Here is a 15,284-nt window from a genome sequence, read left to right on the forward strand (position 1 = left end):
ATAATGTAAATCAATTATGTTTGTCAACATTTTGTGAATATGTCATCATTTGCTGAATTAAATCAATTATGTTTCACCTTTTGGAAATGTTATATTTTGTAAGATGAGTAATATCATGTGCTGTAAGCAGTAACAGTTGTAATTTGTCCAAGTAAGTTTTTGTATTGTGTCACAAATGAAAACGGTATAATATGGCCAGACAGATGATCTGGCATTGTTTATAAATCCATTCAGATTTGTTACATCTAAAAAAAACTTGTTTTTTCAGCCGAACCCCATAGTTCATACTGTACTTTAACCTTGGGGAGAAATTGCACTAAACTACTACTACTGTAAACATGTCTCCTCTCCGTCTAAAATCGTAATATTTCTACTGACTCCTTACAAGCAACAGTTAAAACAGAGCAATTTACATTCTTTCATATTTTACTTCATTCTTTCAAAGAATGCATTTGATTGGACAATGGAGAAATCCAGGTCAAAATAAGTGACTTAATTAAAATATGAAATGAATAGCTACTAGGGGTGTCACGAGACCAGAAGATGCACAAGATTGGGTCCACGAGAACGAGACAAGAAGAGATTTTAACATTAATTTTCAGCAAAAGTGCTTTTTTAATATGTTAATTGCCCTACAAATTGACATTTTTTGAGAGCAAAAGAACTCTATTGTTATGATAATACAGGGTTTCCGCGACATGTAATTGATTGTGGCGACCCACCACTACAAAATAAAAGCTGCCACTCCTTAAAAATTTACTTGAAAACAATGTTAATATATTGTGTGAATGTATATAATGCATATGCTATATAGACACATATATAGATTATTATTTACGCAAAATTAGTGTGAAAACAATTTAAAATACAGTAGACGCCCTTACAACGTAAATAATCCGTTCCAAGAACGTTTACGTTATAGGGTTTTTACGTTATACGAAGCGTAAAATACATGTAAGTAGCCTAATCTGTTCCAAGATCTTCCCAAACTCAACCCGTTAGCATAAACATAGTAGAGTAACATTCCAATATAAAATAAGATAATAAATGATGAAGATGACTGTAAATGAATAAAACTGAAAAACAAAAACAATCAACTAGTTTAAGGGCGACTACGATGAGGAAGGGAGGTTAAAGGGAGAAACCTCTCGCTCACACAAACTCACGTATGCGCTGTATAAGTCAGCCAATGAGATGAGAGCGTCGGCGGTGCCCCGATAATCAGCCAATGAGAGCGTGAAGCGTCAGAAGGCGTCACCAAGTGTACTCTGTTAGTCATGTAAAATGTTTCCCTCTCTCTGTCGTGCAAGCTATGCAAATAGAATTTCTGAACTTGCACCGACTTGACGCTTTACGTTATATGGAATTTCTTACGTAATACGATGCAAAAACTTACATAAATTCTTTACGTTCAGTGGAATTTACGTAAAAGGAGATTTACGTTATGCGAGGTACTACTACACCATAAAAATGTTTCACTGTGCTTTATTTTGATAAACATGCACTGGAAAGGCCGGTCTGCCATTGCAGCACTTGCTCATGTCGTGGCACTCTCGTCTTGTGTTGACGTTCACTGTGTTCCTTACTATCGTGCAAATAAAAATTAGTCTGTAAAATGTGTAGTCTATTGATGACAGCTTGTCACATGCGAAGCCACGTTTCAATCTCATTCCACCTTCTGGCGTCACATTCTGGCTATCACATTCATGCTAACAAACTTTTTAAAGTGTCACTTAACAGTCCTGCTCTCTTGTTATCCTTATAAAACTTATGGATTGTCTTCAAAACACTAGATGTGTGACCAGGTTGTTAGACAGTGATGCTATCACACGCCAACAGGAACCTCATATGCTAGCAGTAGCTCCCCAGTTGATGTTCAGTAGTTCACCAAAGAATATTTGCTTCACCTCTTAGTATTTTTAGAAGTGTTCTATTCAAACTAACGCCTGTATTAAATGACAAATGAGCACACTGAGTGGAGATGTACTTTGTAAATAAACTACAATTAAATGTTGTCAGTATGCCTGTCGTGATAACAAATTTTGCTGGTCGATAATTGTGCTACAAATTATCAGCGATAATCCATTTTATCAACACAATTTTTTAGACCATTTTTTCATTTATTGTCATGAGAGGTGTACTGCACATTTGAACCACTAGCTGGTACTCAAGTATACCCGGTATACCTGTGTGAGATATTCGCTTGACACAGAAGTTGCCTGTATGTATGTTTTTGCAATGTAGCCAGCGACACTGTGAAAGTGCACATTTTGCACTGTTTTGGTTATATTTGCCGACCAAACGCCTCAGTAAGCGTTGACTGTCGCGACGAAGGCTCTACTGCACCTACATTGGTAGTTTTTTTTCCCAGTTGAGAAAACTGTCCATGTTGGTCGTCGGTGTTCATGCTCTCACCGTGTTCACTCTGTTACAACCGAAACTTTCCCACATTGTGGCTGCCGGCTGTGGCATTCGCCTCATAGCCCATCGCCTCTGCGCCTTCTTCATGTTAGCTATGCTTCCTCACTCAGCTCACTGCTAAACCCTCTGTACCCACTCACTAGCAGCCCCGCCTCCACACAGAGGCTAAATGAAGGCTCACTCTCTCCATTCATTCCACTATAGAACCCTCTTGTCATCCAGCCTGTGTGGCACAGAGAGACGAGCAGATGAAACACACGCATACAGTACATGCACGTCAATTTATCAAGGGCATCATAATTATCGACCTGTTTATTTTTATCGTTACATTAATCGATTTAGCGATTATTGTGACTGGCCTCGTTAGCAGTTACATAAAATAGCTTACAACTTCTTTCTTTTTGTCAAAGTAGGTTTAATAATTAATAATGCTGCAAGGTGGATACACCTGTGCTATCATAACCATGGACTCCCAATTTATACTCTTTATACACCACACATTTCTCTAACATTTTTTTTTTTTGTATTTTGTTAATTGTGTTATTTTGAACTAAAAATACACTCCTGATCAAAATCTTAAGACCAGCTGAAACCTGCTAGAACACAAAGTGACCTTGTCATCTTTTTTACACAGAAGTTAACAATGTTGTCATAAAGCTGCCACGCCACATGAATTTATATAGCATTTCGATGTTCTGTGACAACGGCTTTGAGCTGCTATCTTTCACGCTCTCACATTTACACACACTTTGGGCATTGTTACTACTGCTGCGGCACAACATCCTACAATATCTTTCTGTCTCTGTAGTTTCGGTTAATGGGGGTGTTTTATTTTTGGTATACTGTATATCTATGGTGTGAAAGATTTAAAAAAGAAAAACAAAACTAACATACTACAGACCTAACAACCTTGAAAAAAATCTTGTGAATTTAGCTTGTTAGCTTCCTGTTGCGGGCAAACAATGGTAATTAAAGAGAGAAGGGGCGTGTTATAGCAGCTGCAACTCATGGATGCGTGACAACATTCAGTAGATTTGAAATCGGTGAAAGTATTCACTGAGTTGGGCTGTCCACCCTGAATGAGGCGTATACACACAGGAAATCACGTACTCCAAGCGTGCTTGCGAGCAGTGACGCATACTAGCGGATCCAAGAGTCAAAATTAAGCATGCTCCAATCGCTTGGCCTACTTCTTTAATTTTGGGGGATCGGCCGATCATTTCATATGAAACCGATCTTATCCACTACCTACTCTGGAAAGGTCTGAAAGTCAGCCACTGTCCCCTTTGGCTCTACCAGATTGACAACTAGCACTCAAGCTAAAGCTAGCCAAAGCAAAGAGCACAGAGTACAGTACCACTTTTTGGTATCTTTCCACTGTGGTTTTAAATAGGCATGCTCCGATCGATCGGCCAACGATCAGTAACGGCCGATTTCTGTGAAAAAGCATGTGATCAGCATATGCTGATAAATGCCTTTTAACGGCAATCACAAAGTCGATCACCTCTGGCTTCTACTATTGCGGCATACAGCCTATAGCGCCTGCCACCCACTTTCCTTCACAGTGCACACACCAAACCCCAAACAAACACGTCTGCCGTGTGGAACTTACCTGCCATTTGTGAGAGTGACATGAATGCTGCACCCCGCAAAACATGCCACGAAAAATACCTTGCTGGGGTAGCACGTTAAAAAGCTTTAATTCAATACCACATTTGAAGAAGAAACACTTGACGGAGTATGGTGAGTTTTCAGGCTCACGGTGTGATCATCAGTCAAACGGCAGCTAACGCAGCCAAAATGCTGGACAGCACTCGCCCATATGTGCGGGACAGTCAGACGTTTAAAGCAAATAATCCCAAAAAACTATTGAATTCATCAGACTTGATGATCAGCACCTCTCAGTGGTGGAATACACTTGGAGCACCGCTGTGTGATACCTGGAAGTCCTGCTAGAGCTCCATCAGACTATGTACTCTCACATCCAAAATCTCCTTAAAGAAGGCATTTCATCCTCTGTAAGTTTCACCAGTGATATATGTTCTCTCGAAAAAGTAAGTCAAATATGTTTTTGTCTAAATGAAGGTGATTTTATGGTTTCATTTTTCATATCATATAGTCAATCAATGGCAGGGGTACAACCAGGAATTCTGGGCCCCATGAAAAAAAAAATCACCTTGGAATTGTCCTACCTTTTCCCCTTATACGGCACCCCTGGCCAATAGCACTCCTCATAAATAAATTGAAAAATTTACACTATGTCACTCTGGTATGCATTATGGAACTGAAACAGCTTTTGATATCCAGATTTCATACTGTTGTGGTGGAATTGCAAGCCAGATCATTGTTTAACCTCCTTAAATGTGCATTCTAAACTGAACGTCACAGCTCAATGGAAACGTTTTATAAAACTCAACTCAAAACTCAATAGTCAAACATAAAACATGAGCTGTGCATGTGCCTCTGAAACCTGAGCAAGTATGTTGCTTTGCTTGTTACCTCAAAACTTATCTGAGGTGTGTCAGACCACTTACAATACTGTATCAACGAGTTGCCCTGATATTTTGGATGTACCATTTCAAGATCAAAGATGGCGCCCTCCGTGGCAGACGTCTCTGTGACACTCTCCCGTGTTTTTCTATTTTTTGCTATTTTATTGTTCATTTTGGACATTCAACACACTCACGCAGTACATTACAACAGAGAGACACTTTTGAACATCGGCAGGGTTCACCATGAACTTTCATTTAGCCTCTCAGACTTTGCCTTTCTTCTGCGCCGGGAGAACGCAGCAGCCTGCGGACCCGGTGAGCTGAATACCCGGCGAGCAAAGCATCCAAGGCGTAAACGAGGCAAGCGAGCCGGCCTGCATGCTAGGCTAAAAGCTAGAGCGACGAGGCCACCGCTACCAAGCCTGCTGCTAGCCAACGTCCGCTCTCTTGAAAACAAGATGGACGAACTACGAGCAAGGATTACAGCTCAACGTGAGATCAGGGAATGCTGTGTCCTCACCTTCACAGAAACCTGGCTGACGGAGGATATACCGGACTCGGCGATCCAGTTGGAATCATTTGCTGCTTACCGGGGAGATCGGACTTTAGCGTCTGGTAAACACAGAGGTGGCGGCGTCTGTGTTTACGTAAACAAACGGTGGTGCACAGACGTACAGACGATGGAAAAGCACTGCTCGCAGGACATTGAGCTGCTGATGGTGAAATGCAGACCTTTTTATTTACCTCGTGAGTTTAGCGCTGTGTATTTAACTGCTGTTTACATCCCACCACGAGCTAACACTGCTAATGCACTAGGCCTCCTGCATGACATCATTGATAAACACGAGACCAAACACCCAGACGCTGTATTTATTATATCTGGCGATTTCAACCACTGTAACCTCAGGACTGTCCTCCCCAAATATTACCAGCATGTGAGCTTTCCCACAAGGGAAAATAACATCCTGGACCAAGTCTACTGCAACATGAAAGGTGCTTTGAAGGCTGTTCCAAGACCCCACTTTGGAAAGGCTGACCACATCTCTATATTCCTTTATCCAACATACAGACAACTTCTTAAAAAAGCTCCCCCTGTACGTACAGCAGTTAAAGTATGGAATGAAGAAACTGATCAAGTACTTCAGGACTGCTTTGGCTGCACAAACTGGGATGTGTTTAAAACTGCAGCGGGGAGGGAAGATTGTACTGTTGATTTGGATGAATATGCTTCTGCTGTTACTGGCTACATTAGCACATGCATAGAGACTGTTACCACCACCAAGTATTACAGAAAATACCCTAACCAAAAACAGTGGATGAACTGTGATGTAAGGGCTAAGCTACGTGCTCGTTCGACTGCATTTGTCATGGGCACCGCTGACGACTACAAAAAGGCCAGATATGACCTGAGGAGGTCCATACGAGAGGCCAAAAGACAGTACAGACAGAAGCTGGAGGGCTACTATTCCACCTCAGACCCTCGGCGCATGTGGGCGGGGCTCCAGCACATCACAGACTATCGACAGCAGAGTAGCGTAGCCACGTCCAGCCAAACCACACTTCCAGATGAGCTGAACGAGTTCTATGCCCGCTTTGACACCCAAACTCCTGATGAGCAGAGAGGGTGGCTGAACCTGGGGAGCACACAGGACTCACCTCTCATGGTGACATCAGCTGATGTGCGCAGGGTTCTAAACAAAACAAACCCACGAAAAGCAGCAGGGCCAGACAACATCTCAGGACGTGCACTTCGGGTTTGCTCATCAGAGCTAGCTGATGTGCTTGCTGATATATTTAACCTGTCACTTGCACAAGCCTCTGTACCGACCTGCTTTAAGTCCACCACCATAGTGCCCGTACCCAAGAAGAGCAACGTGACCTGCTTGAATGACTATCGCCCTATAGCACTCACTCCTATTGTTATGAAGTGCTTTGAAAGAATAGTCATGACGCACATCAAAAAGAGCATCCCGGCGGCAACTGTGGACCCTCTACAGTTTGCATATCGCCAGAACCGGTCCACGGATGATGCAGTCAACACTGCCATCCACACAGCCCTTTCTCACCTACAGGGCCAGGACACATACGTCAGAATGCTATTTATAGACTATAGCTCTGCTTTTAATACAGTCAGCCCCCACAAACTCACTAATAAGCTCCTCACACTTGGCCTGTCTCCCTCCCTCTGTAACTGGGTGTTTAACTTTCTCACAGGCAGACCCCAGTCAGTCAGAGTCCACAACCGCACATCCAGCTCAAGAATTGTGAGCACTGGGACCCCACAGGGGTGTGTGCTGAGTCCACTCCTCTACACGCTCTTCACCTACGATTGCGTGGCCTCCCAGAACAACACCAGCATCATTAAATTTGCGGATGACACTACAGTCATCGGACTGATCACTGGTGGTGTTGAAACATCATACAGAAGAGAGGTGGCGGACCTCATAGCTTGGTGTCGTGATAACAATCTCCTTCTCAATACAGATAAGACTAAAGAGATGATCATCGACCCAAGAACAAGGGAAAAGGAGCCACATAGACCCCTGTTTATTGATGAGACTGAGGTGGAGAGGGTGAAAACCTTCAAGTTCCTTGGCACACACATCAGCGAGGACCTCACCTGGTCTCACAACACCCAACAAATTATGAAGAAGTCCCAAAGGAGACTGTACTTCCTGAGAAGACTGAGGAAATTTGGCATGTCCACCACAATCCTGAGTTGCTTCTACAGATGCACCATCGAAAGTGTCCTTACCGCCTCCATCACTGTTTGGTACGGTAACTGTACAACACGTGACAGGAAGGCACTCCAGCGGGTGATCAAGACCACATTGTTGGGGCAGCCCTCCCCTCACTGCAAGACATTTATAAAACTAGAGTCCTACGCAGAACACACAACCTCATCAAGGACAGCACACATCCACAACACTCACTATTCACACTCCTACCATCAGGCAGACGCTACAGGAGTTTGAAGTCCAGGACCACAAGGCTGGCAAACAGCTTTTACCCACAGGCCATCAGGCTCCTCAACGAAGCACTCGCACACGCCGCACGCACACACTCATAGCACTTTATTTATTTATTTATTTATTTATATTATTTGCTTGTATTAATGTCTCTTCTGTTGTTGTTGCTTAATTTATTGGTATATATGTTTATGTGTTTATGTTTATGTTCTTATTCTTTCATTTGTTTTATTTCTTTTCTTGGGAGAATGAACAGAATAAGATTTTCATTGCATGGTATAACTGCTGTTTTACTATGCACATGACAATAAAACTCTCTTGTAACTTGTAACTCTTGTAACTTGTACCATTTATCAATACACAAATATCAATTATACACTGTTACCATCTGTGTTTGCAATGGACTGGTGTAAAGTTATGCTTTTCCGTATTTGTGCAGTTTGCAGATCAATGAAGAGCAACAGCAGCCTTGCATTCCAGGCCTGAAACGTGTTTACATGAGCACTGTTGAACATGGCAATGGAAGGGAACACCAAACTCAGGACTATGGATTGTACCTTGAAGAGAACCAAACTATAATAATCTGCTTTCAGAAGACAGATATCAGAATGAATTCAAACATACAAAAGACATTACTGAAGAAGTAGGACCACGCAAGAAGGGACAACATTGCCACACCAATACCCACTGGCAAGCATTCAAATTAGATATGCAAGAGCTATAAAAACTTGATTGACCAAACAATATAAACCGGTTATGTGACCACGACAGACTTTTTACACATAGTACTGCTGTTGACATGCTTTACCCAAGGGCCACACCCCCATCTAAACCAAAAGTATTTCCTGCAGGCTAGAATGTGTCTAACATGGACAATCCCGTGAGGATGTCTGTTTGGATGTCTAAACGTAATGTAGACATCAGCTCTTTAAGAAACACCACTAAAAGTACCTTGATTATACATATGGTTTAAATTATGGCCCTGTACAGAATTTGGCTTTGCAGAATGCCTATTGGCAATCTAGAATGGAGAGATTGATAGATAGTTGGTAACCAAACAGTAAGAGCTCATTCTGTTGTTTACAGCAACATTGTAGTACGGGACTAGACTGAAATGGGAAATACCCTTCCACAATGTGTTTTCACTTTACAATGTGAATCATTCCTTGTGGACCCCCTGGGGTACCCGGTACCCTGTTAAACTGTAAAGGAATTATTTATATGTAGTATTTATGTACAGTATATACCACACTGCAAACTTTTATCAGGGAAAATAATCAATCATTATGTTATTTGAAAGGTATGCATTATTTGTTTTTGTTGGTGTACTGGAAGCTTTACATGTTTACCAGCAACTTTGACATGACTGAGTGTTTTAAGCTTTTTATATGTTAGAGCTGGACTTAAAAGAGGCACAGTGTGCGATAAGATAATCTGACGAGTAGACAGGAACAATGAGCTGAGCCTGGGCTACTTTAGCTTCCTCTCTGCCGCATGCTGTGCTGGCTATCTGCTGTGAAGCTAACCAGCTAACGATAAATAACCGATGGATCCCATTATCAATACAAGGAGGCGGACAAACTTACCGACTTAGCTAGCCATTTGTATTCCGGCTCCCGTTTCTTCCATGGTGACGACCACTCCGTTCAAAAAAATATAAGTCTGGATATCGGCATTTGAATTGCACTGCGAAGTGAAAAAAGATGAAGCCAGTGGCAGCGCAATCCCCAAATACATCCACCACAGGAGAGGAGGGGAGGCCAGCGATTTACTGGACTTGTGCCATGTCAAGTGGAGATAACGTTGGCGTCAACAACGAAGACAACCGAGCCCGGGGGAGACATGATGTAGGTGCGACAACAAGCCCTCCCCGCTCCCGCCGCGACTCTCGGCCAATTAATCCAACAGCGAATAGCTTTCCACTCAGGTTAATTCCTCTGTATTCGCCGTTTGTGCGAGAACGACAGTGTAGTTCTTCGTGTGGGAACTGATACAATGTAGCCAAGCAGCAGCAGCAGGAGGCGCCTGGAACACCTGGAAAAAGATTCCACAAGGATTGAACTCATAGAAGACCCGGAAGTGGATCATCAAAGGAGGAGGAGTCAAGTGGTCAGACAGACGCCATGCAAATGTACGGACGGATTTCATTTTATTATTGTGCAGTCACCAACATACCAAAATGCTTTTTGTTGTATTACCCATTCATCCATTACTGTATTTACCCCTTGTCCTCATTAGGTTCATGTGCATGTTGCTCAAATTACTTCAAAAAATAGTTATAGTTACTAGTTACTTTCACAAGAAAGTAACTGAAATAGTAACACAATTAGTCCTTTATAAATGGAATTAGTTATCAGGGAAAGTAATAATTGCGTTACTTTTTTTGCATGTGTTTTGTGTTTCTGTTCAGAGTTCAGATGCAGGTGAATGCACTTTGTGTGTGATTGGTGGAAAATGAGGCTGAGTTTTGTGGGTTTTGAGAGGCTGGAGAGACAGTGTGCAAGTTGGACATCAAGTTTTCCCTCGCTACATCGCGGTTCACCTTTTGCGGATTCGCTGTTCCGCGGATTTTTTAAAGTGCAATTTTGCATATTTTTTTTTACAGCGTATGAACGCGCATTGCGTTCTGTGTCCTTCTGATGTATTACAGCGATCTATCGGTGCTCTGTTGTATGTGTCTGTTATTTTTTTATTAGTGCGACCAGTAGAGCAGGGGTCACCAATGTTTTTTCTTGCGAGAGCTACTTTTAGAAAATGAAAATGGCCACGAGCTACTCATTTTTGTAGAAATGATTTTCATACCTTATTTCAACCCAAACAGATCAAATATGCTTGCTTTACCAAAACATTCACAAAATGCTGGTATCCACAACTCACATTTTATGTTTCAGAATACTTTTCTTTCTAGTGCTCTCACATTATTAACTGTAAACCTTAATGGAAAGCAGGCTTGCGGCACCTCGTGGTCGTGGGGGGCTACCTGGTGCCCGCGGGCACCACGTTGGTGACCCCTGCAGTAGAGGGTGTTGTATACTCATGTAGAAGACGTGTGCAGCTTCACCTGTCTCAGTGTGTTTATGTGCCTGTACAAGCATATTAGGAACCCACAGTAGCCTAAATATAGAGCCACAACAGTCCTTATTGGGTAAGGGAGAACCCGCCCTTTGTGTTCTGCATCCTGATTGGGTGTAGACCATTGTCAATCAATCTGCTTTGTGCCGTTGCTAGCAAACTAGCTAACTGAGCTGCTGGCTAACCACCAATAAACAACAGAAGAAGAAGAAGCAGCAGCTAACAAGCTAAATGAATCTTTTGTTCAAGGAGAAGGACAAGGAGGAGGACGACTGCAGGATCAATATGTTTTACAAAAACGCTACAGCCAAATGGAGCTAGGACGAAGCACGGTCAGAGGTGTGAATACACGTGAGTCAATTGATAATTGATTGTGTCCAACATAGTAAATTGATAATTAAAATTCAAACAAAATTTTAACTTTGAGAGTGTTTAAAATATGAGAAAATGTCTGAGAAAGTGTATAAAGTGTGTTGTGAGGGGTTTTGTGAGGGGTGAGGGGTTTTACAGCCTTAAAGCATATATAATAATTGTAATAATTGTAAACAAAGTTGGCTACTTTGCAGATTTACCTTGTTGCGGGCTGTTGTGGGAACCTATCCCCCAGGACAATCGGGGAAACACTGTATACCTTTTGGAAGTGAGCACTACTCTTGACATGTTAAGGTCAGACTAAAGTTTTAAAAAATAATACTAATTACTAATTCAATTACTTTTGGGGGCAAGTAACAATTAACTATAACAAACTACTTTTTTAAAGCCATTTGCCAAACAGTGCCCGTTAGTGGAAATTTCTTTTTATGCTGTTACTCCCAACACTGGTCATGGGTGACTGCCAGGTGGGCGATATACAGTACTGTATACAAATTTTGGTATCCGATACCAAGTAAATACAGATACCGATACTTTTTCCTTGGACATGTTTTTAAGATCATTGAATGATTTTGTAATTTTTGACTTTTATTTGTTGATCATGATTATAATTAAAGATTTTAGGCAAAACACACACACAGATGTACAGCATTTGTAAACAATTTAACAATATTTAATACAACAATATAAGCCAATGTAACAATATCAACACAATAATGTAGTTATTTCCTTTCATTATATACAATTATTTGACAAAAATAAAGTCAATCGTGCAAAGTAAGTAAACAAAAGCAAAAACTACTAATGGCTCTCATTGAAATACTTTGGACTTATTTCCTTATTTTGCAAATAATATACTGTAACATATATATATATATATATATATATATCCCTGATTTCCCTGATATATATATATATATATACACATATACACTAGGTCCCCAACTTACAAACACCCGACTATCGAACACTCGCGGATACGAACACAAGCCGACTGGTCTATATTTTATTTTATTTTGCCTTGTAGTCAGTCACTCAATCAGTATTTATACTGCTACTGTACATGCTTGACCAGTAGAGGGCACTGTGACACTGCTAATGCAGCCTTAGAGCTAATGAAACCAACAGAGGAAGAGTTAGACGTTGGGGAGATACAGTGTAAAGCTAAATGGAAAGCTAAATTGTACAACCCGGACAGTTTGATTAAAGTTATGAAGAGTTAATAGGCCTGCTTAATTCTACACCACCCACAGAACACTACTTCTTTTAGAAGAACGACGACGACTTGTCCTTTTTTTCAATATCTCCTCCTCCAACTCCTCCACAACGACGTATGCTCAACCACTCCTCTTCGAAGGTAAATAACATTAATCATTACGTATTATTATATCACTATTATTATTGTTTTTTTCATTAATTATCCTCGTTTAACATTACTACTGCATCCAAACTCATATTTACATACATACACATATACTGTATATGTATACACGTACATGTAGTACCTATATCATTGGTAATATTACCTTTTCCCCCACTAAAGAACAATTCAACATAAGAACGGTCGTCTGGAACCAATTGTGTTCGTTAGTTGGGGACTTAGTGTATATATATATATATACAGGTATATATATAGGCACATTAATGCTGTAAAAAGGATGGCCGAAGTAATTTATTTATAACAGAAAATCATGAGAATGACAAACAGGAAATACAGCAATTCATTTTGACAAAATTTTTTTGCCTAATTTCAGTTAATTTATTAATTAATAGTAATAATTAGTAATGAATAGTAATAATGAAACAAATAATTTATTAATTATTAGTATAGTAGAAATTTGGCACCATTAGCTACTTACTTTTTCAGCCCAGATACTACCATTTATGTCGGCACAGGTGCCATTTCGGTGCCATGCATACAGTTTCAATAAGCATTCCTACTTCTCAATTACTTCCATATACATTTACTGCTTCCTGCAGGAGTAAACATAATACAGACAGTATACCTTTTTGCCTCCCTGTGCCAAGTTCTAATATTAGCACACCACATCTAATGGAAGAAAATCCAAGAGGGAATTTCTCCTGAATCCCTCTCAAGAATCTTTCGGATACTCCAGGACTTCAATTCTCAATCCACCATGAATAACCTTTCATGTTTAGCAGCTTCAAACACCACTGAGGCTTTAACTCGTTGTCCCCTCTCAACAGCAGTTTCCCAGGCAACAAGAATATGATAATGTTGCCTTTGACATGACAGAGGGAATCATCTTGCTAACAAACACAGACAACAGGCACAGAGAGGATGGGGTGGGGGGTGGGGGGTTGAATTAATGGACTCATTTTCACACAGAGGGGGAAGCAGCAGCAGCAGTTCCTCACCATCCTCCATCTTGCTCTATTGCCTCAAATGCATTCCTGCTGGCAGGCACACTCATGCCTTCCCAAGGGAACTGGCAGCCTCCAATGAAGGGCTAAGTAACAGTCAGTGGCCAGCGAGGACTGGAGGGGACACATTTCTGGTGGCGACTGGCCCTCGGAGGCTCCAAAGCAAGTAGTCTTTCACTACAAAGTGAAATGAACAGGCTGCAGAGAAGGCATGTGTTTTCCATCAGCTCCAAAGACCTAATCAGCCAGCCATGAGGAATCTTACTTGATTCATGCACGATCATCTTTCCATTACTCTATAAAAGATGCTGTAAAGACAGATCTAAAACAGTCATGTTCTCCTGCACATACACGATTAAAGGTTCGTGTCAAACATTGTCGCACATTTATCCACTGCAATGAGCCAGAAACAGGAGAAGAAAATGCTCATGATAGGTCACGCTGCAGCATAATTATATATCAACTGGTTTAGCGTGACCAAGTGATCCTTCCAATGCTGATTTATAGGTAGAAGGCAGATTCTTTGTTGTTATTCACTTACAAGCGTTCTTCTTTTCGGTGGAGGGGAGCTCTGGGGTAACGTACAAAGACTGATGGTTCCCAGAGGCTTTAACCTTAATGACAATGGGAGCACCACCAGTAGGTTCATATTTATGGAAGCGAGAGGGATGTCTCTACAATCTATTTGATCGATCACAGGAAAATTAGGTAGCGACCCTCAAGTGCTTCTTGTGAAAAACCAGCATAGCTTTGTGTATAAATGTGCATGCTGTGCTTCATTGTAACATCATAATACTGCACACATTTCTCTGTTAGGGAACGAGTGTTGGGACTGTTTGATAACATGATCAGTAATCTGAGTTGACGGATGGAATAATTCACAAAGGATTAGATATAATGCATACTCAGAATATGACTGAAGCTAGGATATTTATGGAAACGTACAGTATGTGATGAGATTATAAAGCAAAAGCATAAAACTGTTCTTCACTGGAAGGTGAAATCAAACAAAATAGAACACACTTGAGATAATGAGGTAATTAAGTTAACAATATTACAATATGTCAGTATAGGCAGACTGATTTTTTATAGAAATGACCCCTTTGGATCTAAAATTTTATGTTGACCAAAGCCAACGTCAAAGTGGCTTGAAGGGATAGTTTGGATTTTTTTACGTGAAGTTGTATGACATCCCCATCAGCATTGTAGTCCAATAACAGCGACTTATCCCCCAGTTGGTCTCGTAAATCCAGTACTGGTCAGATTTTTGTGATGAAGAACATAGTTCCACTGGGGTCTCAAAACAATATGCGTTCAAAAGATTAATACATTTGCATCACAAAAATGCCTTCTCCAAAAAAAAAATCAGACCTCAGAAAACGCTTGGCGTTTTATATTTGTGTCCCGCTGTATTCCTGCGCACTGTTGCCTGTGACGAAGACGCTCGCATCTACTCCCGCGACATCTTGTTTACATATGTGTTCCACAGCGGAAGAAGATGCGAGTGTCTTAGTCACATTCACATGAATGCACAGGCAACAGTGCACAGGCATACGGCGGAAGACAGATACAA

At 41.1% G+C, this 15,284-nt stretch overlaps 1 protein-coding gene across 4 annotated transcripts in view; it reads right to left on the reverse strand.

Annotated features, from left to right (window-relative positions):
* The window catches only part of znf609b (zinc finger protein 609b), a 128,099-nt gene extending 118,157 nt beyond the window's left edge, over nucleotides 1-9,942 (reverse strand). For 3 of the 4 annotated variants that reach the window (XM_054771993.1, XM_054771992.1, XM_054771990.1), the window contains exon 1: nucleotides 9,469-9,942. The gene's annotated coding sequence lies outside the window, so the exon portion shown is untranslated. The remainder of the gene's footprint in view (nucleotides 1-9,468) is intronic. The other variant, XM_054771991.1, reaches the window with a different exon arrangement.
* Nucleotides 9,943-15,284: the final 5,342 nt, after the last annotated feature.

This window comes from Dunckerocampus dactyliophorus, chromosome 3 (genome assembly GCF_027744805.1).
Source record: "Dunckerocampus dactyliophorus isolate RoL2022-P2 chromosome 3, RoL_Ddac_1.1, whole genome shotgun sequence".
In the NCBI taxonomy this organism is placed as follows: Eukaryota; Metazoa; Chordata; class Actinopteri; order Syngnathiformes; family Syngnathidae; genus Dunckerocampus; species Dunckerocampus dactyliophorus.